This window comes from Macrobrachium rosenbergii, chromosome 59 (assembly GCF_040412425.1).
Source record: "Macrobrachium rosenbergii isolate ZJJX-2024 chromosome 59, ASM4041242v1, whole genome shotgun sequence".
NCBI lineage: Eukaryota > Metazoa > Arthropoda > Malacostraca > Decapoda > Palaemonidae > Macrobrachium > Macrobrachium rosenbergii.
This window is the reverse complement of record NC_089799.1, coordinates 22,667,913-22,690,883: the sequence shown is the minus strand read 5'-3', so window position 1 is coordinate 22,690,883 and position 22,971 is coordinate 22,667,913.

Genomic DNA, 22,971 nt, shown 5'->3' with positions numbered 1-22,971 from the left:
GGATTATAATGATATATGAATTATGTACTTCAATAAAGTTAATGCTAAAATATGTATAGTGAAATAAACATGAAATTTTTAATAGAAAATATATTCTTTCACTCCTTACATGACATCGCAGTGCATTTATCGCCTTGTGTTTCATACAATATAGTAGCTTAAATGTCATGGATGACAGTGCTACCAAAAAATTATAGGTAGGGCTATCAATATGAAAATAAGCAAAAAATTAAGAATATTAAAATGAGCGGGGATGCGCGCAGACAATAGCCTCATGTTTATTTCACTATACATATTTTAGCATTAAGTTTACTGAAGTACATAATCCATATACATGTCACTATAATCCTTAAATCATTGGCTTGACGATGTTTAGTGATGCAACTGAGAAACACTACTTTTCTTCGGGTAAAACTGAGGTGTACTGAAAGTTATGACTTTTGAAAGACGTATTTCATGAGGAGAGGTCGCAGCGTAGATGTTCACTCGATGACGGCTGGAACAGACTGATCAGTGGCCAATCAGGAGCGTCGTAGGAGACGGAGTTACGTATCAGATGCACTGGTGGTGTGAATTAATTATAGTATAAGACGCATTATCTTGATATAAGAAACTTCCTTCCATGTAGTTAGCAATATACAAGTATGATATACCTCTATTTTAGGTGACAAGGGGCTAAAGGCTATGATAATCTTATCTTTCTGTGAAGATGTATTAGATATAAAATCCTTTTTATGATTACCAAAATCATCAATGCTATTTGCGTCATTTTCACATAAAAACAGTTGCTCATACAATCATGATTAAATTGTTTCCTTAATTTTCTTATGACTATTACTACTTAGAGCCATGGATACATAAGATAAATCATCTTTCTGTACTAAACATGAGACACTACTGGATATAAATCTACGTTAAATATCGAGGATGATGTTAAAAGATAAATATTGAAATAGATTTCAAATCGCCGATTCCAGTCTTCAATTTAATACTCTCAGAAGCCTTTCTTTTTAAAGAAAAACAATAAAAATATGGTTTAAGAATCTTATAATGTCATACCCATGATTAAATCAGTCCCCATTTTGGAGAGATTATGTAAAACTTTGACAAGAACAAAATAAACTTTTGGAACTATACATGACCCAAACCATTTAATTTACACATCATCCAGTCAAGTTAAGCAACAGGACTCACTCTCTCTCTCTCTCTCTCTTTCTCTCTCTCTCTCTCTCTATCTATCTATCTATCTATATATATATATATATATATATATATATATATATATATATATATATATATATATATACAGTATATACATACGCATACATACACACACACACACACACACACACATATATATATATATATATATATATATATATATATATATATATATATATATATATATATATATATATATATATATATATATATGCTTTTACGAATCCGATCACATTTGCGGTCCATTTCTAGCAAAAATGCAACTTCGTTTTATGGCATCATATTTCGTTTAACCGTACACGAAAAACTCGACACGAAGTCTACAAAGTTTTCCTGACGAAACTGATATTTCACGCTGCACAACTGGCAACGGAGAACAGGGAAGATTGCAGTTCTGCAACTCACACGGACACGACTCCACTCTATTGAAACAAGCTTCCTTCTGCATAACAAAGGTCTCAGCTATAACTCCTCACTCCTGTCGCTTTGTTTGTTGTTTGTTTATTTTATCTTAGTCGGCTTCTTTCATTTGATTCTCGTTGTTGTTGTTTTCTTCTTTATATTTTAGAAATATGTATAAAGAAATGTTCATTTCATATTTTTTTCACTGTTGTTGTGGCATAGTTCTATATCCGTTCTGTTATGAAATTCCTTTATTATTAATTCCTGAATATTCTTCAGGAGACTATTAAGCAAATGCAAATTATATCAATTTATGTCCAGTCATAGAGCGGCAGTAATAAGGAATACGTAATCAAATAAGTATCTTTTAAACAAAAGAGAGTCACTCTACATACAACTTCTAATAAAATACTTTTGTACTGATTTGTAATTCATAAGGTTACTAATATTGATATTCTTATTATCATCCTCATAAAAAAAAAAAAATTCATTGCTCAATATTTTTTTCAGTTCAATGAATTATATTTAGGATGATAGGTGGAACTTTTGAGATTCATTATAAAAGAGCAAATGAAGAGAAAAATTCAACATATCACATCCCATATAAGCATTTTTCAAGTTATGTTGATTAAAGAGAATCTTATAATAATTTTCTATGGATGCTAGCAATTACCTGTCAGCCCCTCATATAGACAGTCTATTTGACAAGTTATTTTTGAGCCAACAAATATAGAATTATGTAAGGTTCCTTCAAAGTATGAAAAAAAAAATCCGTATGTTACAAAGATAATTATCATTGGTAATGACAACTTCATTTACCAAAAACCATCGAAACTAAGTTCATAACATTTATATGAAAGCAAAACACTTGGAGTTTACAAAGTAATAGGATTAACGGAAAACCAGTGAAAACAAGAAACGGTTTATAAAATGCAGTAACTCTTATATTCCTAAGACGTACAGGTAATCACCTATTTTTATTCTTCTCTTAAATCATACTTTTTAAACGCACTAACACACCTACACCTATACACACACACACACACACACACACATATATATAAAGATAAAATCCTTCGTGGATTTTATCTTTATGTATTCACCACGTTCCATATTTTCGTGATTCAGTTATACTTATATATATATATATATATATATATATATATATATATATATATATATATATATATATATATATATATATATATATATATATATATATATATATATGTGTGTGTGTGTGTGTGTGTGGGGTATAATTTTTATGTAATAAGGGATAGCTCAGGTAAAAACTATGTGAAGCCAACATTCATAATTTGAGAGGAAATCAACTGAACCCCAGCCACAAACAGTGGCTTCTGCCTAGGTTGTAGTACAGTAAGTGCTACAACTTGGAAATAGCTGACAAGGAAGCGCCAATTGCCTGAGATTCGTTTTCGTCCCAAGGCAGGAGGAGAGCACTTAGTTAAGGGTTGTTGGCTCCAGGATGGGAGGAAATGGCTCCTGAACGGCGGAGAAGCCTCTACTTGTGAAACCAGAAGTCAGGAGTAGCAGCTACCCTTTAAATCTTCTGTGGATATTGGGAAATAGAGAAAAAAAAAAAAAAAGCATTCCTGTCACTCTGCGTGCTGTGAAAATTAGAACATTTTTGGCTGGATTACTGAGTTTGCTCTTTTATACCTCCTATTACTCTTACTGTAAATAAGACAGGAAGGCACCGGCACCTCCTCACACATATTTTGAACAAACGTACATACACACACACACACGCACACATATATAAAAATACGTATATATATTTTTATTAATGCATATAAACGCGTATGCAATGCATTCAAACCATTCCATAAGTTCACTCATTTCCTTTCATTTAATTTTGTTAAACCTTTGAATTTCATGAAAAATTATGTAACACTTTCTAAAATTCACCGCGGCAGGGTATTGAAGCATAGGCACAGGTTATTTAATTACTTTTGCAGTCAATTTTACATTTCCCTTTTACGTAATATAAGTAAGATGTACAATATTTAATAAATCTTATTTTCTTTCTCCCTCAACCATTTTGAAGCATCATGGCTTCTGGAATCTATTCCACTTTATCAAATTTAAGACTGTGAGATTACGTCGAGGTAATTCCTCATTTTGGAGCAGGTTAAAGCAAGGAATCTTTTAAAGAAATATTCCGTAAAACAAAAATGAGTTAGGACCATTTGTAGCTGAAATGAATGCTGCTGAATTCACAGCATTCCTCTAGCAAAATTTTTATAGTGTTGTACGGAGAAATAGCTATGACAGAGTTGGGTATCTGTCAGGAGTTATCATACATAAAATCTTAAAAAGTAGATTAAAGGATAAGAATAATGGTAACACAAAAGTTTCAAATATATAGAAATTCAGACTTTGAGCATACATTTCCTTACAATGTCGAAGTAATTCGTTCTGCTTACTGAAGTTTGCCTATCATTTTTTTACAAAAACAAATGATTATTGGAAATGATCAAAATACAAGAAAAATAGCACGTAAGATGTTTTAGTTTGGTGTTTTGGTCTGAACTGATGAAGAAATACTGAAAAAAAAAATCATTTAAAAAAAATTGATTTCAAAAACCTAGTAAAATGTATTACCTCTAAATAAATATTGAATTAACTATAAAAAGATCTATTTTTTAATTATTTTCCCAAACCAAAACTGTAGCTTTTGCTTACAGCCTAATGTCTAAAATTAAGCAAGTAAAAAATGCGCCGAAGTCCCTCCAGCGCAATCGAGTTTTCTGTACAGCCGCTACTACAGCGTATAATCAGGGCCACCGAAAATAGATCTAGCTTTCGGTAGTCTCGGCATACTGCTGTATGAAACTTTTACCACGGTCTGGTGGTGGCCTATCCTATATCGTTGCCAGAAGCATGATTATGGCTAACTTTAACCTTAAATAAAATCAAAACTACTGATGTTAGAGGGCTGCAATTTGGTATGTTTGATGATTGGAGGGTGGATTATCAGCATACCAATTTGCAGCCCTCTAGCTTCAGTACTTTTTAAGATTTGAGGGCGGACAGAAAAGTGCGGACAGAATAAAGTGCGGACGGACAGACAAAGCCGGCACAATCGTTTTCTTTTACAGAAAACTAAAAAGGGGCTTTCATAAAAACTGTGTTTAATTTTTCAAAGAAAAAGAAGCGGTTCAATACAAGAGATGAAAGAAAGGATAAGTTCGCCCGCATAGCCACTAACACGAATTCAGAACTTGAAGTTTTTGCTTGCAGGCGAGCAAACTTTTACGGGAAGTTTTGTTTTCCCCAGGGTGGGAAATATATGAAATTCAGGATGGAAAGAAGTATTTACGACATATACTTTGAACTGTGGGCCATTTCATGGCGCAGCTAAAGATGAAGGGTGATAGTCTTTTGCTTTTTCTTATGGGAGAGAACTGTGATAAATTTTTGGATTTCATTTTCATCCTTCCCGTGGTTTTGCTTGGTGATTTGATTAAAAGAATTTTTGACTCCTGCAGAGTGGAAAAAGCGAGGAAATCTTGTAATGTTTTAAATCTTTCGGTCAACAAACTAAAAGTATGGACCCCTGATGCTTTTTATACGATATTGAATATGTACTGATTTTATTTTTATATTGGAAGAACTAGACCTTGCTTGTAGTCGTATATTTCGTTAATACTGTTGACATCAGTATATATATCAATAATTCCTGCACTCTATGGAAAAATTAATATTACGTAAGCTGAGTTTATAGTGAATGACTATCTACATCGAGATAACAAGGTCTTTAATATGCTAAGAATAGCATCTCATTCCTGTTAAATCTGGATACCCCTAAATGGCTGAATGGAATAAAGAAGATTTTATTAATTGGAATAAGAGAAATAAAAATTGCATAAAAAAGACAAAAACTCTTCGATGAGCAAGAGTATAGCAAGGGCTATTACACAAAATTACCTTAAAAGTGAATGCAATTTTATTAAATCAAGAACGCTATTTTTCTGAATCTTCTAATATGTGTCAATATAACTTTCATATTATCTTCACTAGTATAAGTGTAGCTACTTTATTGCTTTCAAGCATAGTGGACTTATTAGAAGGCCAGCATTTGATTGCAAGTTTTTCATTAGCCTACCATCGATACCACACTTGATTAATAATAATAATAATAATAATAATAATAATAATAATAATAATAATAATAATAGTAATAATAATAATAACAATAAAGCAGACCTGACTTTTTTTCTCAGCCTGTTATTAGTAGATAATAATAGGTACACTTTTATTCTTTCAGAATTACCTTTATTTAATAGTGAGGAAAAACAAATGTTCTTTAAAATCATAAATATAAATGTACATATATATTCATATGAAACAATAGAAATAATATATATATATATATATATATATATATATATATATATATATATATATATATATATATATATATATATATATATATACATATATATATATATATATATATATATAGTTTATATATAATGTATATTGATAAATATTATTATTATACCTGTTTGAGATAATTGACATCAAAAGCTTATGGAACTGTTTTCTTCAAAAAGAATAAAGATCATAAAAAAAACTGGAAATGCTAAAACTAAAAAGTGTAATTATTCAACGTCAAATTTCATCTTTGCAAAAGCCCTCAATGTGAATCAGTTTTAATCCTAGATAAAGCACTGACAAACAAAGAATGTTTGCAGCCAGTTGCGTAACATCCTTTGAAGGGATGACATTTCAACAGACACCAAACGCTGTCCTGTTCCAAAAGAACTCGGTGTTTTTCATCCGTAGGTTAGTGGAGCTTTGGAGTGAAGTGGATGAGAAACTATGAATTTCAGAACAGGTGTAGGTTCCTACAATGTGTTTAATAAATTGAATAGGATTGACTGAGACGTTTTTAAAAACATTCAAATGTAAAAGTGACACGAATGCAAGAAATCAATGACAAAATCTATCATAACAGTAATGTGAGGGGCCAATGGATATAATTTGTCAAGTAAAAAAAGTCATAAGATTCATGATTTTGTTTAATTTTTGTTTCCTGTAAAAGAAAACTTCTGAGATGGCTATTTGTCTGTCCGTCCGCACTTTTTCTGTCCGCCCTCAGATCTAAAAAACTACTGAGGCTAGAGGGCTGCAAATTGGTATGTTGATCATCCACCCTCCAACCATCAAACGTACCAAATTGCAGCCCTCTAGCCTCAGTAGTTTTTGTGTTATTTAAGGTTAAGGTTAGCCATGATCGTGCGTCTGGCACCGCCATAGGTGCCAACAAGACAGGTCGCCACCGGGTCTTGGCTGAAAGTTTCATGGGCCGCGGCTGAGAGCTTCATGGAAAGTGAAGTTTCATACAGCATTATACACTGTACAGAAAACACGATTGCGCCGAAGAAACTTCGGCGCATTTTTTTACTTATTTAATTATGCGATAACTGATGAAGTTGCGTCTGGCGCAGAAGTACTTACTAATTATAATCCCATTTATGTGCAAGTTATTCCTAAGGTATAGAGAAACCGATTTTCAACGATCTCGTTTGCTTGGTCTTGTAAATATAAGAAAGTTATAAGTGTATAAATGACAAACATATATATACATATATATATATATAAATATATAAATATATATATATATATATATATATATATATATATATATATATATATATATATATATATATATATATATATATATATATTTGCAACAGGTAGTAAAGCAGAATATTTAGACCTAACATTGCTACTACATCAGTATACAAAACTTTATATTAATTGGGAACCTATCAAAGACCAACGATTCTATTTTCATTTATCATCTCAAATTATACGCAGCAGTTTAAAAGTGTTCCTTTGAACCATTCGAGGCTTGGGTGAATGATTTATTCCAAACTGTCTATAGTCCATCGTACTGGAATATTAATGAATGCAATTAATTACTATATGTATCAAAATAGCAATCGCAGTAGTCAAACGCCCAACCGAACGCGAGGTCATATTGATTGCTAATGTTAGCGCAAACAAAAACTACAATGAAACATTACTAGCTAACCAAAAATTACTGCCAACCAAAGTTTTTTTTTTTTTTTATATTTCAGAGTCTGTAAAATTAATTGGTATAAGAAAGGATTTCATAAAAAAGAAAAACTAAATATATTATCAAATAAATATAAGGGCAATGATTTGTAGACAGTGATAACCCAAATTTAAATAAAGAAATATATGTTGTGGAAAATAAAATGTACTGTATCTCCCTTTATAAAAGGGATAGGAAAGAGTCTTTTGAAACACGTGGTCGAGCTCCGGGCTCAGTTTACAAGTTGTCACTGTGTAGTATTGACTCTAGACAAGTTTCGGTTTAGATACAGATATGTCTTTTGAATATTACAGAAGGGGGTCTGATACCCTTTACCAGAGTACCTGTTTTATATCGTTTATTTATTACAGTGGTAACCAGCTATGGTAGAAAAGTGTATAATATATATATATATATATATATATATATATATATATATATATATATATATATATATATATATATATATATATATATATATATATATATATATATATATATATATATATATATAGACAGGTTCTTTAAAATATATTCTTACTCTCCCCAAACCCGACCCCCTCACCCGTACCGCCAATAGGTAGACTGGAGAATGGAAAAAAAAAGTTGAAAGTTTGGAAATCCTACAAAGGACCTTCCAGCAGTGCCCTGCTCTTCGTTTCATCTGTGAACGAACGTGTCCTCCCTGCCTTAAACATATATGCTTGCAGCAGACTCGCAATGTTTACACCACCAACAGTCTACAGCAAGCTAACGAACCGAGCCTCTGCCCTAATAGTTCTGCATAGCGCCCGGACAAGTATGAAAGGAAGGGATGCCATCAAGGAGTTGGAGACATCGGCCCTAATACTTATCAATGACATTCTGTGAACAATATGGTGGGACACAGACTAGGACACCAAGAACAAATGAACAAATGACATACTGACTAGAACCCCAATAGAAAAGATAGCCGGAAGGTTGCTATCAATCACTTCTACAGGAACTGTATTCAACACAAATATCCAGAGATGAATAATGAGAAAAGATTATCTGTATGGTATATCATGGAAATATGAAGACCAGTCAGCTTCTGAAGAATATTCTTGGGCCCCAGAGTCGTCTTTGACAAAGAGTCACTTCATTTACGAATTTGAATTTTTATGTCCGGTGGAACGTTGCAACCACTCACCTATCGGAATGACGACCAAAGTACTTTTGGTAACTCATGCCACCTTCAGGAGAGAGCCACCTACAACCACTGCCAATGAAAGCATCCTATGATACAAGGGCTACCTTACCTTCATTCTCTTTCATTTTTTTCACCCTTAAATTTTTCTTGCTACACAATTCTGCATCCACCCACTCATCCGAACTTCTCTATCTCACCAAAGATGGAATAAGAGAGGTGATATCAATCTCGAAAATTTTCCTGGAAATATTCTCATCTTTTTCCTTCTCCCTCACACATCCTCCCCTCTCTCTCTCATTCGGCACCCGCGCCCGCCTCTCTACCATCAATAGTTTAATTTTTCACTCCGGAAGGCCATCGCTCATCTCACTGCCAGACAAAATCCCATCATTACCAACATTAAAGTAACCTGAGGTTCGGTACCTGTTGACCTTCCATCACAAACGCTCATCAAACTCCCATTTCGGCGGAGGCTGCTCCATATCCCCATGATGTCTTGTTAATTACATGAGATGAGTTCTCTGTAATTCGGAAATTCAGCTTTATGAAATGAAGCTGTTTAATTATCCTCTCTAATGAAAATAATGAAAATAAGCGCTATCTGGGTTCTCATCTGATATATATTATTTATTTGGGATTTCTGGGGAAATTGACTATCCATTAGATTGTCTATGGAAATGAGCTCTTGCCTCATATTATTTATGAAAATAGGATTACACATGGAAATTGAAATTTTTTTTACACGGAACTTGGCTATTACCTTTAATTTGATATGTAAATTGGCAATTTGTTCATGTTTCTCAGAGAAACAGGTCACTTACATGGGTTTCCTGTTATTATAAGCTATTTACTTGAATCCTTTATAATGAGAGCCTCTTTACTGTTTCCTCAATGATACTAAAATTACGGGTTTATTTATAATAATAATAATAATAATAATAATAATAATAATAATAATAATAATAATAATAATAATAATAATAATAATAATAATAACAAAGACAGAAAAAAGGAGCCTCGAAGCTAGCAAAAAATCGTCCAAAAAGATCTTTCACAATATCTCAGTACAATGGGAACGCACAATGAAGTAAATAAATAAAATTCTGAGCACAAGCACAATTTCGAAGAAAGCCTTAAACTGCACAAAAGTTAACAGAGCACAAAAGTATAATCTTTCAGTCACTGTGCTGTAAAAGAACAATAGTGCACTCCTTTCTTTGAAGCGATTTATGATAATATACCATATAGCATCCCAAGTTGGTCCATTAAATACATTCGGATATTTCTATTTGCGAAAGTCTTTGTGCTGTTGATAGAGAAAAAATAAATGAATAATCAGTGATATTTCTATATCAGTGTCACCAAAACCTTCTAGTTAGCAATTTAAATGTAGGTGTTATGTTTACAGAGAAATAAAAGAATGGGTAATTTCATATTAGTGATTTCAGGATTAACTGTACCCAAATCTCTGACACTACTGTAGCAACTGCAATCGGTTTAAAGCATAGCTAATGTTGATAGACCTGTAATTATGTTTTTTTTTGTGATTGGCGATACTAAACATATCATAAGTAAAGCAGGAATAACGAATGGCCAGCAAAAATCTTTAAAAGCTCAAAACATGAAACAAAATAAAGATTTTAATAGATGTTATGTGAACCTCTATTGGGAAGCAATCACGTGCGATATATTATCCACTTGTTATGACTTTGGATGCGTTCTTAATCATTTAAACCATAATTACGGAGGGGCTATCTAAATGCATTGTCCCTTATTATAGCCCTGATATGATATCTAAAGAAACAAAACATTTTCTAATATCTATTTACTCGTAACAACAGATTAAATATATGTTTTTTCATTTTGCATTCTCGATTTCTCTGCAGAATTGTTTCTCTCTGTATCAAGCTCATAGAATTTAGTCCAAAAATATTCATGGTGACCACATGCCACACTACTACTCTACTCCCTTGCCGGTAGTTGTTCTTCTCGCTGGAGGCAACAGCATAGCGTTGAAGTTAGTCCTTTTTTTCGGTGTACTGAAAGCACTGTTGAATTTCTCAAAGGGACACAGAAGCGTTCTCATGCATGGAAGGCTTGGTCGGCCGCTGTTTGGGAGTCCTTCACACAGTCTGACCATGAAGGCTGAAGGCTTTTATTTTGAATATACATCACCAACGATGTTTCAGTTATATAATTCGTATATAACACCAAAATTTTTTTTTTATTATAAGTGCTGTTTCAAGGACACCTAACATAAAGGAAATGCCCTCTTCAACAATCAGGTAAACTGTGCTGTGCTGTAGCAAAGTATGTAACATACTCTAACATGAAACCAATAAAACTGTATTTACTGATAGCATAAAGGTGGCCAGACTCAAGGCCAAGAGAAAGAGAAGGTCTGTTCGCTTCCCCCGCAAATCCCCCATGTAGGCGGAGCTTTGTTTACCTCCTTACTGCGTCAGCAGGCGAATTGCCGCAATGAGCAGGTACCTCTAAGGTACGTCATCGCCTACATAGTTACCCTAGGTGGGAAGCGACTTCACCCGATTGGGTAGACCTTGTCTCTGGCCAGACTAAAGTCTCCTAACGAGAAATGGTAATGAAATAGCAAATATTAACTATGGTAATTATTAAAGTACCAAATACTCTATCATTTATATTTCTTTTCACAAATGCGAGATTATGATAACCATAGTTGTCGAATATTCCTTGACAGTTTTACAGTTCAATTTAAAAGACACAGGATTCTGTCCTTATCTCTGAACGGACAACAGAGACAATTACAGCAAACAAAGTGAACCAAAGCCCCAGGATCCAGATATAGCCTAGGATTTAAAACAGAATTTGTTCAATTGTGCCCTAGAATACGGGGAATCTGAATTCAAGACTAATCTTACATTCCGGGAATTACAGTTCATGTAATCTTTCTAACGAGAAGAAACATGCAGAAAGACAAACTAACCCTGAAACTTAATCTTCTTTTGGAGGAGAAGCAATAAATTACCAGTTGTATGCAGTTTTACCAAAGCAGACACAAGGTCGTCCTCTGTCTGGCTTTGATGTTTATTTATCTATCTATCTACCTACCTACCTATCCATTTATGCATATATATATATATATATATATATATATATATATATATATATATATATATATATATATATATATATATATATATATATATATATATATATATATATGAACCTTTATCACTTATACAATTGTTTTGTGCATTAGTGCAATTAATAACAGAACCTCATTTAAGCTGGATGATATATAGTGGAGGTATTTATTCAGGAAAAGTTATAAGCTTTCTAGGGCTAACAGTCCTCATCGCGTGTTATCCCTAGTCCTAGAAAGCTTGTAACTGTTCCCGAATAAATATCTCCGCTAGACACCATCCAGTTCAAATTTGGTCCTGTGACTAAATATATGTATGAGTACGTGTATATATACATATACATATATATATATAAACATATATATATATATATATATATATATATATATATATATATACATATATAAATTAGGTTGTCAATGTGACAACAGAGTAGATGGAAAAGTGAAACAAAGCTTGCTGACTAAACTCTTTCTTGTGTAAACACGGGAGTTCTTCGTCCACACATCTTCAAAATGTTTTTTTTTTTTCGTAATATCGGAAAACGCTGTAGTCATTACTTACATACTAATAAGTTTCGAAAAAATGATACAGATGTGTACATAGTTGATTTTTTCTGAATGTCCCAGTAATTCTGCTGTATTAAAAAAATCAAATATACACAATGCCTTAGTTAGAAGAATATTAATAAAACTACCCCACTGTTTTTTTTTGTTTTTGTTTTCATAACATTACAGTATTAATTCAAATTAAAAATAAATTTCGAATTATGATAACAATGTGGCATAATTTATTTTTGTGAATATTCCAATAGTTTTACTGCGTAATGAAAACTAAATATAAAACATTTTTTCTTTAGATCCTTTCTTTCAATTGTGGGAACCGAATCACGATTGATTAAGGCAATTTCGTTGTAAAATCTATTCGAACGATTTTAAGACCCAATTACTGATGATCCGAGGTAATAAAGATATTAATCCTATTTTTTGTAATGGAAAAAGTGCAGGAATTCCGGAAATTCAATTAAGATAACGCTGTGGAAGTTAATTACGTTACGATTCCTAATTCCTTCATAACCGGGAATCAAAAGAATTTATTCACTGAGGTTTCCCATACAATGTAATGGATGGGTAATATCATCAGACGTCAAAATAAATATACAAAATTATTATTCATTACTGTGAAACCTGGTGCAGGTGTCTATCGGTAATCATATTACCATAATGGTAGGTATCCACGTCAATTCCGTTCTCCATTGGATGGGTCGATATCGTACTCGGCTAGCACTTTCCTAGGCCCGCGTTCGATTCTCCGGCCGGCCAATGAAGAATTAGAGGAACTTATTTCTGGTGATAGAAATTCATTTCTCGGTATAATGTGGTTCGGATTCCACAATAAGCTGTAGGTCCCGTTGCTAGGTAACCAATTGGTTCTTAGCCACGTAAAATAAGTCTAATCCTTCGGGCCAGCCCTGGGAGAGTTGTTAATCAGCTCAGTGGTCTGGTTAAACTAAGGTATAATTAACTTTTTCCACGTCAATTCAGCAAATGTTTATTGCATGGCTTACGAAACTTAGTGGTTATTAAAAAAAATATATAATAGAAAATATGAAAGTATATTGTAAAACTATAAAAGAATTACGTGTTTTCATCACACAATATCTGCACGCTAAGACTAACGTAAACATAACTTCAAAACAAAATTATTCTTTCACGCATGAACTTCAGTAAACTAAAAAAAATTGGTAAAAAGAAAATTATTGTCTCTGTTTTTACTTTTTATTTTTAATTGCATTGTGCAGGCCATAATGTCTTACATGTAGTTGTTGTAACAGCATATATTATTTGGAATGAGACTACTAGTTTCCATAACTCTGTGTGTGTAGGCATGATTATTATTATTATTAATATAATGTTAATATATTATGATACATAATGAACATCCAATGCATAAGGAACGAACCAAAAGATGACATGAATTTCTGTACAAGGCTTCAGCAGAACATAATGCACGTATGTATCATAGTAGCTCATGTGTGTGATGGCATCAGGTTTTCATAGGTGATCACCCAATCAAGTAATGACCAGACTTCAGCTACTAAAATCTTCTTTACAGTTATTTTTTAATTTTATATATTTTTTTATTTTCTTTAATTTTGAGTTTTATTTATTTTTATATTTTTATTTATTCTTAGATATTTTTTTATTTATTTGTGGAGTATTATTTATTTTATTTTTTTAATTTTTTGTCTTGTTTTGAAGATTTCTCTTTTTTAACTTGCTTTTATTCTTATTTAATTTTATTCATTTTCATTTTTATTTTTATTTGTTTTTGTTCTACTTTATTTTATTTATTTTCATTTATTTTTCCTCTATTTTATTTTATCAGTATTTAATTTCACTTTCCTTTATCTATTGTTATCTCGTCTTTTCATTCATATACTTTTTATTTTCTTTTATTTTCATTAATTTCTTTTAAATTCTTTGTTATTTTTCATTATTTATTTTCTTTCCATTAAATGAATTCAGGAAGATACAGAATATATATATCCTTACGTCACCTTTCGATTAACGAAGAAACCCGAACCAGGGGGGAGATCACTGTATGTGTATCTCAAGGAAAAACACAAGGTTTTCCTCGCTCTCTTTTCCTTAATTTATTCATGACTCTTACCGTTCCTGAGATGGTATGATATCTAATGCACAAAAAAATCTCATTTCCTCTGGTCAAAAATGCAAAGGATTCTGGTCATATCTGCGTCTGGGAAGAGCTTGAATTCCGGAAATGAGCATTTATTACACAAATGCCTTCTTATGGCTTCATGCAAAATGGCGCCCTACTTAAGCTGAGAAAGATGAGCTACAGCAAAAGGGAAGTCTCATTCGGGGGTAAGTTTGTTTTTGCATCCGCGGGTCCTCGTTATGTTGCGCAAAATAGAGGCCAACGAGCCTGTCTTTCTATCATTTATCAAATTCAACTGTTCGCGGGAGGTATATATAAGATTGTATGCATCGTAAGGAATAGTATGTATGTATGTACTATATATTTATGTATGTATATATGCAAGATAGATCCTGTACACACAAGCAAAAATTTAATATTCATTAAAAAAGTCAGATAAAAAAAAATGTATTTATGGCCTAACAAAAACATTTCTTTTGCATGTAATTATATACGAAATGTAGCCAAGGGGAAGATCATATAAAAGAAAACCGGTGTTAGTTTTCTTAGGGTTAGATATATGAATTTCAACACAAATTTGCTTTTAAGTGTGAACTGTACCAGTGTTTATAATAAACGAGTAAAAAATGCGCCGAAGTTTCTTCGGCGCAATCGAGTTTTCTGTACAGCCGCTACAGCCTATAATCAAGGCCACTGAAAATAGATCCATCTATCGGTAGTCTCGGTGTACTGCTGTATGAGCCGCAGCCCATGAAACTTTAACAACTACCCGGTGGTGGCGTATCCTATATCGTTTCCAGAAGCACGATCGTGGCTAACCTTAAATAAAATAAAAACTACTAAGGTTAGAGGGCTGAAATTTGATATGTTTGATGGTTTGAGGGTGGATGATCAACATACCAATTTGCAGCCCTCTAGCCTTAGTAGTTTTTACGATCTGAAGGCGGACAGAAAAAGTGCGGACAGATAAGAGTGAGGACAGAATAAAGTGCGGACGGACAGACAAAGCCGGCACAATAGTTTTCTTTTACAGAAACCAAAAGGGGTGACTAGAGGAGGAAACCCCAATCAGTATTCATACTGAGAGACCTAATTTTATTCTAAGCTTGTCTGACCTGGTTATTCCAAAAATGCTGTAATTATTTTAACTTAAAGCGGCCAGCGTCTTAGGGAGGAAGAATTTACCAGAAAGAGCAAGATAACAGTCGCAATGACTCTAACGTAACGATGATTTGCTGAATTCAAAATGTATTTTTCTCTTGGTATATGATCTTCATGCTAAGTACAGCCTATTCTAATACTTATAAATTCAAAAGCTTAATTAGAAGATCCACTGGCATATAAAACTTATCTACATAAAACAAAGCAAGCACCGTTCGTCATAAAGTATCAGACCCTACGGAAGCATTACATTTTCTTTCTAGAAAATATAACTGGGTAAGAAGGAAGTTCATAGGTCTATGTCAGCTTTACTGAAATTATGAATAAATATAATGAGAAAATTGATAGCGGACTTTCTAATTCTCTCAGAGATGTCGATGGATGAAAAGATGCATTTTTGAATTAAATATTCTACTGTTTTTGTTGTTCAATAATTGGGCTTGTTTTACAGTAAAAGATATGCGCACGATTGATGCTTTTTGTATTATATAATCCTATTAACTTCAATTAAAACGCTATATATATATATATTTTTTTTTTTGCTTAAGGAAAGAAAATGTAGGGTAAATGAGCATTTATTTGTTAAAGTTTAGTACTACGATAGGAGAAAATAGGCATTTTTGAATTAAATATTCTACTATTTTTCGTTGTTCAATAATTGGGCTTGTTTTACTGTAAAAGTTACGCGCACGATTGATGCTTTTGCATTATATAATTCTATTAACTTCAATTAAAACGCTAAATATATATATATATATATATATATATATATATATATATATATATATATATATATATATATATATATATATATATATATATATATACATATACAGGGTGTTTGAAATTAGAGGGGCCCCCTCTCTACGGCATAAACTAAAATTGATATGGACAAAAACAAAAGTAATTCAGAACAGGTATTTATTTAAGTTTCTCTCCGAGTATTTAATATTTTGTGTGGCCTCCATCTGCCTGTACCACAGCCTGCATTCTTGAGGGGTATGATTTCAGCAAATCGCAAGTAAGCCGAGACTCAAACTCCAAGGCCTTTCTCACTCTTTTCGCGATGACAGTCATATGGATTTTTGTTCCAGTTTCTTTTAACAAAGGATTCATCTCTTTTAATATATTTAGCTATCCAGGAACGTGAAATGAAGGATCCGCCAGCATCCCTGGCCTCTCTGAAGGTTATAGCCCGGATTCGGTCAATCTATCTGATTTCCTCCGAGTCGTTAGCCATGGCTGTATCTAACTCCGTCACTCAGTCAGAAAATACAAGAAATGTAAAATGAAAAATAGCTTAATATAAACTTGAAATAATGTACTTGTAGATAGGCTATAGCAGAAAACTTCATAACTTTCCATTTGTTCTGTGGAGGGGGCTCTTATTTTGAAACACCTGATATATATATATATATATATATATATATATATATATATATATATATATATATATATATATATATATATATGTATGTATATATAATGTGTGTGTGTGTATGTATGTATATACTAAATGAGCATTCATTTTCAAGTTTAGAAACTACGTTAATGTATTAAGAGCTAACAGGTAGTTTGGAATGAAAGCTGATAGGCAAGAACAAAGTGTATGAATAAGTATTTGACTATACATGTCAAACATGAAGAGAATTATATGATTATTGTAATAAATTAAAACGAAAGTGGAAAAATTAAGGTTGTGCAGGACAGAACAGATCCACCCATCACTCTGTCTCGAAGAACACCAATATAAAAGTAAGGACAAGAGAGAGAGAAAATATTGAGTGCATTAAATGCGTAAAAGAAGGGAATCAGATCCATTTTGTATTTTTATTAAGTTCGATAACTTTGGCCTAATGTTATCTGGACTCTATGAAAATGGTGATTTGCGTAGAATAAGCCATATTTACGAAAGACACCTGCGTTTGGCAGGAACCAATGAGGAGCTGCACTAAATATCTACCTACCCGTTGTATCCTCACTTCCATAATACGGTCTTCTATCACGTAGAAAATTCAATCAGCGATATTTCAGAGTTTGGAATGGCTTCAGCTCCACCCTCATCTGCGCAAAGATTTTTCTCGCGGTTTTTATTGAAGCATCTGTGATCGGTGTGAGCAGTATTTCACTGAACTCATCTCACCCGGCCTTGTTTATGATATGGACACGGAACATTGAAGGGAAAAAAGTTGCCTCGCGCGAGTGAAAATGTGTGAATGTTAACGGCGTGCTGAAGCCATCTCTTCGTCGATGGTTTATAAGGGTGTTTCAGTATTTTCTGATCATTCTTTCATACTATGTTTATTGCTTGTTTGCTGTTTTTTAGTTTTCTGTAACAGAAAACTACTGCGCCGGCTTTGTCTGTCCGTCCGCACTTTATTCTGCCCGCACTTTTTTCTGTCTGCACTTTTTCTGCCCGCCCTCAGATCTTAAAAACTACTGAGGCCAGAGGGCTGCAAATTGGTATGTTGATCATCCAGCCTCCAATCATCAAACATACCAGATTGCAGCCCTCTAGCCTCAGAAGTCTTGATTTTATTTACGGTTAAAGTTAGCCATAATCGTTCTTCTGGCAAAGATATAGGACAATCCACCACCGGGCCGTGGTTAAAAGATTCATGGGCCGCGGCTCATACAGCATTCGAGACCACGGAAAGATAGATCTATTTTCGGTGGCCTTGATTATACAGAAAACTCGATTGCGCCGAAGAAACTTCGGCGCATTTTTCACTTGTTTATATTTATTTATTTCATTTTCAGGCCTTCATCTTTACTAAACTAACATTTCTGGAAAGATTCATTGGAATTATATCTGTTTACATTCTATTCGTAATGACTGGTACCTGGTGCTTTTCCCCATTCTTCATAAATGACTATTTATCTCAAAGGAAGAGCTACAGTATGATCTCATAAACGAAAGCACTAGGTATGTAAATTAATAAACTACATTTTTCTTCTTCTTTGCTTATATGGCATTTTAGTTTAGCATCTGTATAAGGAACCCATGAAAACATAAAAAAATTTGGAAAATAAAGTCTATATTTCAGACCCCAAACTGTTTCTCTCCTCAGGCAAATAGGTTCACTATTTGCCTGAGGAGCGAGAGACAGTTTGGTCTCAAATATAGCCTTTATTTTCCATAATTTTGGGATTTTTATGGGCTCCTTATATTTGATGGAATTCTGTTTTAAGATAAAATATTTCACTGTCATATATATATATATATATATATATATATATATATATATAAATATATATATATATATATATATATATATATATATATATATATATATATATATATATATATATATATATATATATATATATATATATATATATATATATATATATATATATATATATATATATATATATATATATATATATATATATATATATATATATATATGCTTTATATATAAATATATATATATATATTTATATATATACACATATATATATGTATGTATGTATGTATATATAACAGTGTAACTGTAAATTTCATAACAGCAAAATGGGAGTTATCGGATGCAAAGTGAATTACGTGAAAAATCTGCATTACCTTGCTGTGACTAAATTTCTTATATCTAGAAAAAAAGGACCGAATAAATATATTTTAGGGCGTTTCTGCTTTTTACGTGTTCCCAGACAGAAATTTCAGTCTGATTTCACGCCAATATTTTGGTTGACCATGATAAACAGATTGTACTGCAGAAAAAAAAATAAACAGATTGCTCTGTGTAATGCAGAAAAAATAAACAGATTGCCCTATGTGTACTGCAGAAAAAAATAAACAGATTGCTCTGTGTATTGCAGAAAAAAATTAACATTTTGTGTATTACATTGTTCTGAACTAGCGTCCACCCTTTTATTCACCAAGACTAATTTATGTTACCGAAGACAGAAAAAGAGAAAGACGTTTCACAAATCTCATAAACTCATCAGGAAGTGTTCTCATTCTCCCTTCTCCACCACCCCAACCCACTCCCCTTCCGGAGGATCACCGTTCATTGCATCGTCAGGATAATGTCATCATGACCTACATTAAAGCGACTTGAGTTCCAATACCTATTAACCTGCCTTCATAACCGCTCATTAAACTCTCACTGCAAGAACTGCTTCCCATGCTGCCGTGATGGTCTGCCAATTACGAGGGATGGAATCCAGCGGTTTATTAGGGATCTCGATTTGGGCTCGAATTGAATCTTCCTGGGAAGTTTGGCCTCGAGAATTGAGCTACTTGTCAGCGCTCCCCCGTGGATATAAGCTGTTATTTGGCTTGTCTATGAAAGCATGCATTCTGATCACTTCAGCTGTCTTGGGAAAATGGAAATTTACTGGGGTTCCAAAAAATGAAGGGTTTTACGCTGAATATTGTATTTAGGTGACATGTCTACATAAATTTGATACATTATCGCTGATAATTTCATAGAGAACTTCACCCTTGCATCTGTCGGGCATTGTTCTCCACAGAAACGTTTGGCTGTGTTTGTTCACTTTTCTTATGTTCACTTAATGAGGGTTACCAATATGTGTTGTTGTATGTTGCGTCTGTTTGTTAGAAAAATTATTGTACGCAACGAATCATTTCTCTGCTGCTTCTCACTTAGAGTAACTGATGAGAGTTCTCCTAATGAAGGTGATGACGAGGTTCCTCATGTAGCTTTTTGGTACTCACTTTACCTATTAATGCATAGTTCTTTGTTAGCTCCACGTAGATCGCCAACTGGAAATCAGTAGAGGCTCGGTATACTGCTATGCATACAAGGAGGAAAATACTTCAGCTATATCTTCTTTAAGGGGACCTTAATTTAAGAGAGATTGAAGTATGATCAGCACATTATAACTGTAATCACAAGAAAACCAGAAGCAAAAAATCTATAGTCCTGCTTAAAGTAACAGTCTACCTCTAGAATACATTCTGTACAATTCCACCCTTGCGGCATCAGCATAACTGGCATAGTGGCACATCTCAGTTCCAAACATTATTTGGTAGTTGGTGAGACTGCCACATCTCGCACTGTTGGAGTCAATTATGAACGCCAATTCGGAGACGGAATGGAACTACAAGGATAATTATAAAGGTAGAAAAGAAAAATATATATATAAAAATTTTTTAAATGAGTAAAAAGTAAAAAATTATTTTTTGAGACACTAAGATTTTGTTATAATTAATCATGTCTATGAATCACTTCGGATTTTATCAAAATGCACTTTTTTTGTAGACGTCATTAATTGTAAGGAAATCGTGGCGAGTCTCAAAAAATATTTTCTTTTTAGTGCATTTAAATAAAAGCATGTTTTAATGTTTTTGTATTTTTTTTTTTTTTTTATTTTATGCTTTTAAGTTTTGACAGAAATTGTAATCGATTTATGATCGTAGCTAACGGCATTGAGTCAAAGAAGGTCTGAAAAATCCGTAGAGTTATTAACTTATTCAATCGAGCTATGAAAAATCCGAAGAGTTTCATACAAATCCTGAGATACCTGGAGAGGTCACTGTAGGGTCATTAGAGGTCACTGCTGACCTACTGATCATGTAAGTTTGTATTGTCCCCGGGACTGAGTAACTACGCAAAATTTAAAGTCCATCGGACGAAGGGAACAGGTTGGGAAAATTGATTTACAAAATTTCACCCAGATAGACGAGCAGACAAAAAAGCAAGCTAAATAAAAACATATAAATAATAAACAAGTAAAAAATGCGCCGAAGTTTCTTCAGAGCTATCGAGTTTTCTGTGCACGTATAATCAAGGCCATCGAAAATAGGTCTATCTTTCGGTGGTCTAAGTATAATTCTGTATGAGCCACGGCCCGTGAAACTTTAACAACGGCCCGGTGGTGGTCTGTCCTAGATGCACGACTATGGCTTACCTAAACCTTAAATAAAATTAAAACTACTGAGGCTAGAGGGCTGCAATTTGGTGTGCTTGATGATTGGGAGGTGGATCATCAACAAACCAATTCGCAGACTTCTAGCCCCAGTAGTTTTAAGGGCTGGGGTGACACTGCAAAGACTTTAAAAAATGCTTACATTACACCTTGTGAGGTGCACTGACAGCAAAAACCGCCATAAGGATTTTATCACTGCATTAATGAAACAATTATTATTTGGATTCACGATAATGAGTGTATGTGTGACTTAAATGATGTGAATTAGTGATTTACACACATGCGCACACACACACTCACACATATATATACTAGACCACCCTTGACCCGTTGGGTCACTTAATGTTGAAAATTTATATCAACAGGTGAGTAGTTTAAATGAGAAGAAGAAAGAATTGATAAAAAAATTTACTACCCAATCTTTGCTTCCTTGCATATTTAAATCTTCAAGAATCTACAGCATATAATACTTAGTAAATCCCAGTTAATACTCGATGAGAGATGAAAATTTGTTCGTTTATTTAATTTTTCCATCTTTTCTTCCTTAGTAGATGATATAAGATTGACCTGGAAGTTAGTCTGTAGTCTGTCACGACTCCAGGATGAATTGAAGCCATCTCTGCAGCTCCTGAAGCATACCTGGAGAAATGCCCATTGGATTACAACGTCTTCTTGACATCTTAAAAGACACCAGGTTGATGTGAAACCGTCTTCATTCCAAAAGATAGGGAACTTGGAATATCTCTGGAAGGATTCAAAGACCGTTTGGAATGGATTTCCAGGACAAGGCTGTGGAAGGACAGAAGCACCATGAAGCCCCAGGAACCAACACAGGACTTGGCTGCCCAAGGTTGGAGGGCAAACAGCGGTTGGGAGGCCCCTGGACTTTTGTTGGCCCTGGTGCATGCCCGGTTGCAGGGCTGCTGGATGTTTGTTGGCCTGGCACGTGCCAACTAGGCCAAGGCTCTCTGAGACCACCCGGAGAGTATGAACCGCCCAACGTTGGCAGGCGAAGGGTGGTTCGGGGCCGCTGGACGTTCGCTGGCCCTTTGAACATGCCTGCTAGGCCAAGGTTCTCCGAGACCACCCGGAGAGCACAGACCACCTAAGGCTGATGGGCAAACAGCGGTTGGTTGGCCATTGGACGTTTGCTGGCCCTGGCAGATGCCAACTAGGTCAAGGCTCTCCGAGACCATCTGGAGAACACAGACTGCCCAAGGCAG